Below are 11871 nucleotides of genomic sequence, written 5' to 3' on the forward strand. Positions count from 1 at the left end.
TTCCAGTCGAAAATCTTGAACTTCCCGCTAAATTTCAGGAATGTTTCCAGCATCGCTGCTCAGCCAAACGTTATACTTTAAGTAGGGATGACGAACCTTTAATTCTTAGTATGAATATTTGTTTATATAAACAGCGAAAAGTAATTACGGTTAGAACAGAAACCACATAGCACGACTTTCTTGCACAGATGAATGACAGGCGTACCGCAAGTCCGGGGGCGGCGCTTGTATTTGCTCTCGGATGGTATCGCACACCCTCCCCTAACCAAAACCACGCTGCACGTTTTGACGTACAGGATCAATATATAAATATATTGTCAATTGATATCAATATATATATATATATATATATATATATATATATATATATATATATATATATATAGATCAATTATCAATATATCCATGAATTCTTCAGCACAGTTTATGTAGCACGTCAGAAAACAACAAAACAAACAGACAAAACTGCGCGTCATACAAAGAGAGATACCAATGAGAACTACCGCCGTCGCGTGGCCGTTCCCAAGAAACCAACTTGAAACACCCCTACAAATGCTCTGGTTACTTGCCCTCTCCTCTGCACGATTTTGGAGTAAGATAGCGCATGGCACTAGAATATGTGCAGTGGCAGCAATATACGTCGCCGGAAGCACAATTTTTTTAACAAAGAATGTACTTCCTTCCTGGGGTTTCTGCTTTAGTACACCTTCTGGTCTCAATTAAGTTCTCTAATTTTTCATTTCCTATGTTAAGCGCCGCCTGTTTGCCACTTGTGGTTGTCTGAATTCCTGCATACTTGCGTATGCCTTTCCATCGAAGAGAGGGAACGCCTCTTTTCTGTTGCACCATAGTACCACGGCCGCTACTTTTTATGTAGCGGCCGTGATAGTACAAAGGCTGACGTCACTGCCTCGGATGTGCATCTTGGAGGGAGGCGGGGGGTCGTTACGCGTATTTACAACAGCCCAGAGGTCAGCATGGCGGCGTCCAGGGATCCATCGAGGCCCCATTAAAGGGACACTAGAGAGATGCAATGGCTTGTTTTAGATTGATAAAGTGTGCTCGGATAACTCTTGTGTAGTTTATTTCACCACCATAGGTTTATTATTAGAGGAGAAAATTAAGTTCAAAGTTTCATTTTTAAATTTCGCGCCGCACTTTGTAATTCGTGACGTAAAAGGCTTCAAAGAGCATTTAACGTATTTTGGCGCCACTGGTTCGACGAAATTTCCACGAACTCGTTATGTCAAGTCTCTGGCCCCCTCAGAGGACAATGTACTTCGATTTAACCGATTAGGAACTATGTAGGCCCAAGCAGGCGCTATCAAAAATATGTAACGTCACGGCAAATGGTGCGGGAATTCAAGGTGGCGTCGCCACCTGTATTTTCTTTTTGCGCGTTTTCTCGCTTATTAAGCGTCTTCGCGCAGAAAGCGTGGCGTTTTTGGTATCGTGGAAGACTACTTTACTAATGCGAGAAAAATCGTTTTGCTCTTTAGTGTCCCTTTAATCCCTTACATATTTTTAAGGCGATACCCTTAGATGTCTCATCAAACGCGAAAAGTGACCGTCGGCATCGGCGGCGTCAACCCGAGTGATGCAAAAAATCATCCTGTGATGACGTCACCCTACGACGTCGTGATGTCGTAGCAGGTCGCAGTACTTTGTGCATGACGTCACATAGCGTGATCTCATCAGATGACATCACTGCTTGGTCAAAGGTGGGCCGATCCCGGAGGCACTGCAACACAACGTGAGGTGCAAAGAGCGTCTAATGTCTCCGACCGCGGAATCAGTGCAAAACCGCGTTGCGTGCAGAAAGCTTTCGGCCGGGAGTAGGGGGATCAATCGCCTTCGAGTCACCTTAGGCAAACGCATAAGGGACCTCTGACATTTTAGATGCGTAGCAGCTCTTTGACTAGCCTGTGTAACGCTGTCCGTCCGTCCGCACAAACGCAATGCAACGCGCTTCCCTCGGCGCAGGTGTTGGAGCGGTGCCAAGTAGGTCACGCCGCAGCTGGGCGTTGACGTCACGCACCCCTCGCACGCTTCCCTCGCAGGTGCGCGCATACGTCACTCTCTCCCTCACCCGCGGGAGCGCCGCAGCTGCCGGCTCCAACGCCTGCTCGCCTCCCGTGTCCGCGTTTCAAACAAACGTCTACACCAGTAAACGCTACACCGTGTTTCGCTTCAAACGAATATTCCAGCGCTCACCGCAGCATCCGCGTGAGCGCCGTTCAACCCGTGACGCCACCCGTGCGCAACGCTGCTGCTTCGCATCCCATCAGGCTTCCCTTCGGGGAGATGGTCCAATTTTTTTAGAAATATAGGCTTCTAGATTGTCACGTGACGCTCCCTCATAGTGTTTTTTTTTAATTTAAATTCTTCCAAGACCTCTAAAGCTTTACCTCCGACAGGCTTCATTCATCACGGTCACATTCACAAGACTCTTCCCGCTTTAATACTCGTAATGCTAACGTGTCAGTATAACATTCCCGCGTAAAGCAAACAGCTTTCTAAGAGCGCTCGCCTGACGTATTACATTTGACCCATTGCCATCGAGAGTTCTTCGTGTCTTGACCACCCCGTGGTTCAAAACGCAGGCCTCTGCCGGCGGAGGACAGGGACTGCAGGCGTTTCGTGGCGCGATGGGCTCGTTCGTCATCCACGCGGCAGAACTGAACAAGGGGTGAGCATGTGACGTCACTGAGCGTCGCTGTTATATGTCATCAGTCGTGCCGACAAAACAGTGAGAACTGCGAACGGCCTATGTTACCGGTCCCCCAATGACACGCAGAGACCAATGACGCTGGCGAAATAGCGATAACTTAGCAACGCCAAGCAGGAGCCTTCCCTTTGATTTAAATTTTACGGCGGTGGCATGACGTCATAAGTTCTGCTCCAGTCACGTGACTTTGCCGGATGTGACGTCGACCGGAAGTTCCTCTCCTGCGCTCGTTAGAATACGGAAACGCGCCTTGAGTAACCCGTTCCTTTCTTTTTTCTTTCCAGGTGGCCCATACCTGCTTTCACCCATGAGCCCATGTATATATACGGCATTAATACAATATGTAAGTTTCTTTGGTAGGTGCGAGGCACCTTATGCGCTTGGACTGTCGGCATCTCCTGTCGTTGCAGACTGTCACGGTGTCACCCGTCACGGTAATGCAAGTGACAAATAAGACGGCGCGTTCGCTCAGGAAAATCTCGCGAGAACGTGCGCTCGCCTGCGAGAGACAACGCCTCGTGCGCTTCTCCGAGTGGCAAATAAGACGGCGCGTTGGCTCTCGAAAAGCTGTGCTTCTGCGATGGGCGCTGGATGCTGTCCGTAGCAACGAGGGGACGCTGTCCTCTCATCGCTATTGACGTGTCCCTACGGGAAACACCAGTGCTTCACACCTCTCCAGGTCTCACGTTAATGGAGCTCTCTTGTATAGTTAGTGTATAGCATAGCGACGGGTGGGAACGGAAGTGAGGATGAGGAGGAGAGAAAATAGGGGGGCAACGCCACCAGCTCCGCCGCATCCTTAGTCTTCGCACTTAGACGCGTGAGGGTGGCGACTCGGTGTCGTAGCCAGGGCCGCGTTCATTCGCCTTGCGCGGGTTTTTTCGTTTTGGTAACTTTTTCAACAATCTTGTAGATAATTTTAAAGTTAGAATGTCGTACTCTGCGAAACTATTTATCAAACTGAGGCGGCAAACGCATAGCAGTACCGACATATCATCTTGTGGCACCGATGTAGGAGCAGGTAGTCAGATTTAGCCAGAGCTAGCCGACATACACAGTGAACCAGCGGGCTTTAAAAAGCTGTGAACCGTTTTGCTTTCAAACTTAATTAATGGTATAGAGCAGGGCAGGGCAGAATGGAGATTATAGGGAGAGGTCTTCGTTCTGCAGTGGGCATCACATAAGCTGCTGATCGTCTAGTGTATATACCGTATTGTTTATAGTTTCGTACAACTTAAATGTCCTGCTTTGCTTTGCATCACTAATGAGAGTAAGAGAGTGAGTGAGAGCCAGAGAATAAATGTATATTGGAGAGCAAGCGAAGTTTTTCGTCCACTAGAAATCTTGCTTTGTTCTTCAAGTTTATTTCGGAAAATAATTTTCCATTTCTGAAACACTGGTGTAGTTTTCATAGCACGCATCGCGTCTAGGAAAAGCAAAATGAATAATAACATTGCGCAGATTGATAATGCAACATGTCCAACGTATTGACGGCCCACGGTGCAGAATCCGCCTCCCTCATGGTGCCACGGCGCATGCGCCCTTCCCCTAGCGTAATAATCGCGAAACACCTATTGATCACGGAGGCTTTCGTTCTGGCGATACCAGCTGTCCCGGCGCGTACCAGAGTCCTACCAATATGACAGAGGGTAGCACAGAAGAAAGTAGAAGGCGGGTTTTATCGTGCGAACTAGCCCCTTCCGGCGTTCTTGTTAGGCGTGTGGGGTGCTGTACAGCTGCTTAAACTATTATAAAATTGATGTCCTTTTTTTTTCACGCAGTCGTACCGTACCCGGTGTTCGCATGGGCCTACATGCACAGCAAGAGCAAACTGTGAGTCGAGGCTGCTATCGCTGCAGTCGACAATTTTATTTATTTTTGTTAAACAGCGCCTCCATCGTGGGCTTTTACACGAATGGATTATCAGTGTTGTGTGTTGTGAAGTCAAATAACGAGTCGCGAAACGCGTAATCCATACGTACAGCCGCTTTCACGTGTATCAGCGTTCTGGTAGCGCCGGTTATTCGGGAGTTGTTACGGATACAAAACAGCAGCGCTAAGAGCTCAAGATGGCGGCACTTAAACACATCCGTGAAGTAGTCTGAAAAACCTGTAAAGATCGCATTGCATAATGAGTTATAGGTCTCTTTAGTACGCTTTGCATCATAACTGGGAAGATTTCTTATTTTATTGCTATAGCAATTATATGACCGCTCGAGGCGCATTTTGCCGTCGGCGTAGGTGTCGCCGTCATGTTCTGCATAAAGTACGAATCGATAACGTCACCCCACGTGTCGTATGTGCTATGTGTGAGTGAAAGCGCACCAGTGCTGCCGACGAACGCGGCTCAAACAGAAATAAAACGCGCATGGAGGGGTGCCGGAGGCGGGGCTGCGTAACTCTGGCAAAAAATGCGTACTTTGACCAGCCGCGCGTGGACACCCGCGGTCGCTCGCGCTGTATCCTTACAGGGGATCGGCCGACGGCACCATGGACGGCACATACCCCTGCACGCGTGTTCTCATCGCAAAGTTATCCACGAAGGTCGTTTTGCTCGATTCAGTAGCCGCGTTTCCTTGCGCCAGCAGTTTTGTTTGAGTTGTGCCAGGTGTTGCTAAAGGAGTGACTTTTTAGCAGTACTACGTATAACATTACAGTTAGTTGTTATCGCATTCATATGTAGCTAGCTTCGCCCTTGCGGCCATAGGCGTGAGCGGAGTTTTGCAACGGGGTGGGGGGGGAGGGCAAGTTTCACCGCAACGTTCCGTCTCCTCCTCACTTGTTGGTCGAGTGCTCAAGAAAAACAGCTTCACAGTGCACGTAAAAACAAAAATTAAGCGATGAAACGCTTGCCAGAACGGCCCGCCTTTGGGTCCCCGGCTTTCTGGGGGCAAAGCTGAAAATCTTTTTTCTTTTCTTCTTTTTTCTATGCGAACCGTAATACTGTATCACGTTTCAATTCTGCTTGACTACATGACTTTGTAGATAAAATATCCCGTGCGATTATTTCCTTATTACACGTTTCGTCTTTGCTAGTGTTGTTGATATGTTTTTTATTACCAATGCTGCATTAACAAATTATGTTGTATTGCACTTCTCATTATGCGATATGGTACATGACTGCTGTTCATGCATATTGTGTTACTAAAGTACTACGGTAGTTCACTTTTTCGTACTACCCCCCTCCCCCTTACACGATGCCTCAACGGAGGTCTGTAAGGTATTTTTAAATAAACGCATAAATAAACGCATAGATAAATAAATTGTAGTGAGGAAGAGAAAGAAGAGCTTCCGCGTCTGTTGTTGCTGTGCGCGCGATCTACCTTCGTGTTCTGCCGGTGCTACCTCGGCTGTTTAAGACGTCGCTGTCTGATAATAAATCGTCGTACGACATCTGGTGGCGGTTGCTGGAATCCCTGGCCTCAACCTGGAACTTCGCAACCGAGCGTTACGGTTATTCGCATGATGATACCGGCAATGCCGTGCGTTGCAACCCCGACTTTTCGCCGCTACCTCGACGTCCTTTCGCCAACCATCGATCACCCTCCCCACGTCGTCGCTCGCCATCGCCCTTACGTCGTCGCCAGTCGCCAAGCGAGGGAAACTAGCTGCTACAGTTCCGCAGGCACGAACTGCAAGTTCCGCGACTTCTACAAGGCCTGCACAGTCGCCGCGCAATTTATTGGACGTTATAGTTGAAGGAACTGCCGCAATAGCGCTTATTGATACTGGGGTTGCCGTTTCTGTCATAGACGAGAAGCTTTGTAGAAAACTGCATAAGGTCACCACGCCACTATCTGGCATGCTCCTGCGCACTGCAAGTACGCAGCATGTAGCGCCGCATGCTGCGTGCACCGCAAGAGTGGTCATTGACGGCGTTCTATACGTTGTCGAACTTTTCGTGCTCTCTTCATGCTCCCATGAAATCATCCTCGGTTGGGACTTCTTGTCGCAACATCGTGCCATCATAGACTGTGCCCGAGCCGAAGTGGCGCTTTTCCCATTCTCTGGATCTGTATTGCCCGAGCCTTCTGCAACTAAAGCCGCAAAGCTCACTGTTGTATCCAACACGGAAGTACCGCCCGAAATGTCGGTCCTTGTGCCCGTATCTTGCTCCGCAGCGACAGACGCCACCGTACTTTTTACGCCGTCGCCTATTTTTCTGCGTCGGAGGGCTCTACCTCTCCCGTTTGCCGTTCTCGCCACTGCATCCGGCCATATTGAGGGACTATGATCCGGCTTATCATCTATGCTTGTCTGCAATCCGTTTAAGCAACCTGTAACCTTACTGCGCGGAGAATCATTAGGTCGTGTTCAGCCCATTGACCCAATTAACGTTCTTGAGACTTCCGACGACTCGCCCTGTTATCAGCTCGACGCCCTTACTTCCTCCGAGCATTGCACCTCACCATCACTGCCTTCGCCGTCGTCAGACGTTCTTGAAGCCGCCTTGGACGCCGATCTGCCGAATCCATACCGCCGCCAAGTCCTCGCCCTCCTCCAGAATTTTCGGTCATCGTTTGATTGCGACCAACCATCCTTGGGACGTACGGCGAGCATCACTCACAGCATCCACACTGGTTCCCACGCTCCATTTACGCCAGCGCCCATACCGCGTGTCGGCCAGCCGAACGACGGGTCATTAGCGAGCAAGTCGACGATATGCTGCAGCGTGGCGTCATTCGCCCCTCCGACAGTCCTTGGGCGTCTCCTGTAGGTGCTAGTACGCAAGAAGGACGGGTCAATCCGCTTCTGTGTGGATTATCGTCGGCTGAATAAGATCACTCGCAAGATGTCTATCCGCTGCCTCGGATAGATGATGCCATCGACTGCTTACAAGGCGCGGAGTACTTCTCATCTCTGGATCTTCGCTCGGGCTATTGGCAAGTGCCCATGGCTGAAAGTGACTGCGAAAAGACAGCTTTCGTCACTCCTGACGGTTTGTATGAATTTACCGTCATGCCTTTCGGCCTGTGCAACGCGCCCGCAACCTTCGAGCGTATGATGGATACCATCCTTCGCAACTACAAGTGGAAAACATGCCTCTGTTATCTCGATGACATCGTCGTATTTTCGGCCGATTTTCCAACGCACCTCAATTCGCTTGGGTGAGATACTGACCTGTCTCTCCTCCTGCCGGCCTCCAACTGAACATCAAAAAGTGCCGTTTTGCTGCCCGTAAGTTAACAATATTAGGGCACGTTGTATCAACGGATGGTGTTCTTCCTGACCCCGCCAAGCTTCGCGCGGTTGCAGAGTTCCCCAAGCCCACTACTCTTAAGGCACTCCGCAGCTTCATAGGGCTCTGCTCTTATTTTCGGCATTTGTGCGCAATTTCGCAAGTATCATTGCGCCACTGACCAATCTGCTTACCGCAAGCATCGGCATCTCCGCGTGGTCAACCTCGTGGACGAAGCCTTCGAGCAACTACGTCGCCCTACTGATTTCACCACCGATCCTCGTCATTACGACCCTACAGCCCCTACAGAATACACACGGACGCCAGCGGCATCGGACTTGGTGCAATCCTAGCGCAACGGAAAGACGGCTACGACGAGTACGTTGTGGGTATGCCAGTCGCACTTTAACCAAGGCCGAAAGAAACTACTCCGTCACTGAAAAGAATGTTTAGCCATCATTTGGGCTCTCGTCAAATTTCGTCCATACCTCTATGATCGCCCTTTCGACGTTGTTACTGACCACCATGCCCTTTGCTGGCTGTCCTCGTTAAAGATCCGTCAGGACGGCTCGGGCGTTGGGCGCTTCGATTGCAAGAACACGACATCCGCGTTGTCTACCGATCGGGCAGGAAGCACTCTGACGCCGATGCGCTTTCCGATCGCCGATGCCTGTTGATGTGGCCTCCGCATCAATGTCCTTTGCATCTTTATCCACCATCAACGTCGCTAACATGCCGGTCGAGCAGCGAAAGGATCCATCCCTTTCAGCTATAATAAACTTCCTCGACGACCCAAACACCACACCTTCTTCTCGAACGCTTCGTCGCCAAGCCGCTCACTTTGCTGTGCATGACAGCATTCTTTACCGGCGAAACTATTTACCCGACGGTCGCAAGTGGCTACTCGCGATTCCCCGGCACATGCGTTCTGAAATATGCGAATATTTTCATGCTGCTCCTCATAACGGTCACGCCGGTGAGCTGAAGACGTATACTCGGCTACGACAACGTTCTACTGGGCCGGAATGTATCGCTTCGTCCGCCAGTACGTTCGAGCTTGTACAGCATGTCAACGACGAAAAGTTCACCAACGGCCTACTGGCGAATTACAACCGCTGCCCTGTCCGGCTCGTCCCTTTGATCGCGTCGGCATAGACCTATATGGTCCTCTTCCCTGCAGCTCCTCGGGTAACCGATGGATAATTGTAGGAGTCGATCACCTCACGCGCTACGCCGAGACCGCAGCACTTCCAGCCGCTACTTCGCGCGAAGTCGCATTCTTCATTTTGCGAAACTTCATCCTTCGACATGGAGCACAACGCGAACTGCTCAGTGACAGAGGGCGCGTGTTCCTTTCCGAAGTAATACAAGCCCTTTCTCGCGGCATGCAAACATCGTCCACCACAAGTCCACGCCTACCATCCGCAAACGAACGGCTTGACGGAGAGGTTCAACCGTACTCTCGGCGACATGTTGACTATGTACGTCGCCTCGGATCATAGCAACTGGGACACTGTTTTGCCGTTTGTAACATACGCTTATAACACTGCCACACAAGCTACCACTGGCTTTTCGCCGTTCTTTCTACTATATGGACGAGAGCCCTCTTGCACAATGGACACCATGCTTCCGTACCGACCCGACACTTCCCAGTGCACAACGGTGTCTGAAGCGGCCAAATACGCAGAGGACTGTAGGCAGCTTGCGCGTACACTTACGACCGCCGCTCAAGGTCGCGAAAAGCTCCGGCATGACAACGAATTGTCTACACAACATTTTGCGACCGGTTCACTCGTTTGGTTGTCGGTCCCACCGCATAGCCCTGGACTTTCAACGAAGTTTCTTGCCCGTTATGATGGCCCTTACCGCATAATTGACCGCACATCCTCAGTCAACTACGTCGTTGAACCTGTGACGCCATCCCACGACCTCAGGCGTCGCGGTCGTGACACGGTGCATGTCAGCCGACTCAAGCCATATTACGACCCTATGATCCTACCTGCGCCTTAGTCGCCAGGATGGCTCCTTTTCACTCCCGGGGCCATTGTAGTGAGGAAGAGAAAGAAGAGCTTCCGCTTCTGTTGTTGCTGTGCGCGCGATCTACCTTCGTGTTCTGCGAGTGCTACCTCGACTGTTTAAGACGTTGCTGTCTCATAATAAATCGTCGTACGACACTCGTAAAAAAGAAAGACAACTCATGGAGATTTTGTGTCGACTACCGCCGCCTTAACGCCGTCACGAAGAAAGACGTGTATCCTTTACCACGCATCGACGATGCTGTTGATTGCCTGTACTCCGCCTCGTACTTTTCATCCGTCGACCTCGGTCTGGGTACTGGCAGATACCAATGCATCCGTCTGACAGAGAAAAGACTGCTTTCGTTACGCCCGACGGTTTATTTGAGTTTAACGTTATGCCGTTTGGCTTATGTAACGCTCCAGCAACCTTCGAGCGATTCATGGACTCCATACTTCGCGGTCTCAAATGGGAGATTTGTATGTGTTATCTCGATGACGTCATTATTTTCGGCAGGACTTTATACGAGCATAACCAGCGGCTCAGCGTTGTTCTCAGTTGTATCAAACAAGCTGGTCTTATTTTAAACTCCAAGAAGTGCCACTTGGTGAGCGCCAAGCCGTTGTTCTTGGATATCTAGTCGACCAGGACGGCATACGACCACATCCCAACAAGATCACTGCAGTCCGCAACTTCAAGCCACCAAAGACGGTGAAGGACCTTCGTAGCTTCCTGGGCCTTTGTTCTTATTTTCGCCGGTTTATTAAAAACTTCGCCCAGCTAGCTCATCACTGACAGACTTGCTTCGAAAGGACACCCCCTACCGGTGGACCGCTGAGCAATGAGGCTGCTTTCGACACAGTCGAAGTTTTGCTCACTTCTGGGCCCCTTCTGCATCATTTCGACCCGGAGGCACTCACAGAACTGCATACCGATGCAAGTGGCGTGGGCGTCGGTGCCGTCCTCGTCCAGTTCATGACGGACGCCAACACGTCGTTGCTTATGCCAGTCGTGCTCTGACAAGGCTGAAAGCAATTATACTGTAACAGAACTGGAGTGCCTCGCAGTTGTTTTCGCCATACACAGGTTCAGACCTTATTTGTACGGCCGACATTTCAGATCGTAACCGACCATCATTCCCTATGTTGGCTTGTCGGATTACGTGACCCAGCGGGCCGGTTGGCTCGTTGGTCCGTGCGGCTTCAGGAATATAACTTTTCTGTTGCCTACAAGAGTGGGCGATGCCACGCCGACGCCGATTGCTTACCTCGTTCTACCATCTCCTACTACAAGCACCGATGACGACGATTTCGACAATTACCTTGCGACGGTCTCCTTGGACTTTCCGAGTATGGACATCTTCAGTCAGGAGCAGCTGCGCGACCCCATCACTGAGACCAATTATTGATGCGACCAACAGATCTCGACACTCAATTGCAATTTGTGATTCGTGACGGTGTTTTGTACCGCAAGAATTACTCAAGCAATGGTGCCCCACTGCTTCTAGTCGTCCCAGAACGCTTGCGCCTTGCGGTGTTCCGAGCAATGCACGACGACATTACGTCTGGGCACCTTGGATTTGCTCGGACGCTTCATCGCATCCGACAGCGGTTCTACTGGCCTCGACTGTGGAAGACGACGAAGCACTACGTCGCCAGTTGTGATGTATGCCAACGCCACAGCAACCGACTGCTCTTCCTGCAGGTACACTGCAACAAGTTACGCCACCGACTTCGCCTTTCGAAAAAGTCGGCATAGATTTGCTCGGCCCTTTCCGAAGTCTTCCACCGGACGCCGCTGGATTATCGTCTGCGTGGATTATCTAAGGACGTTACACTGAGCGATGGCACTTGCTTCAGCCACTCATCTGATGTGTCCTGGTTCCTACTGCATTCGATTATCCTCCGTCACGGAGCTCCCCGTGTGGTAATAAGTGATCGTGGCGGCA

Source organism: Rhipicephalus sanguineus, chromosome 7 (assembly GCF_013339695.2).
Source record: "Rhipicephalus sanguineus isolate Rsan-2018 chromosome 7, BIME_Rsan_1.4, whole genome shotgun sequence".
Lineage (NCBI taxonomy): Eukaryota > Metazoa > Arthropoda > Arachnida > Ixodida > Ixodidae > Rhipicephalus > Rhipicephalus sanguineus.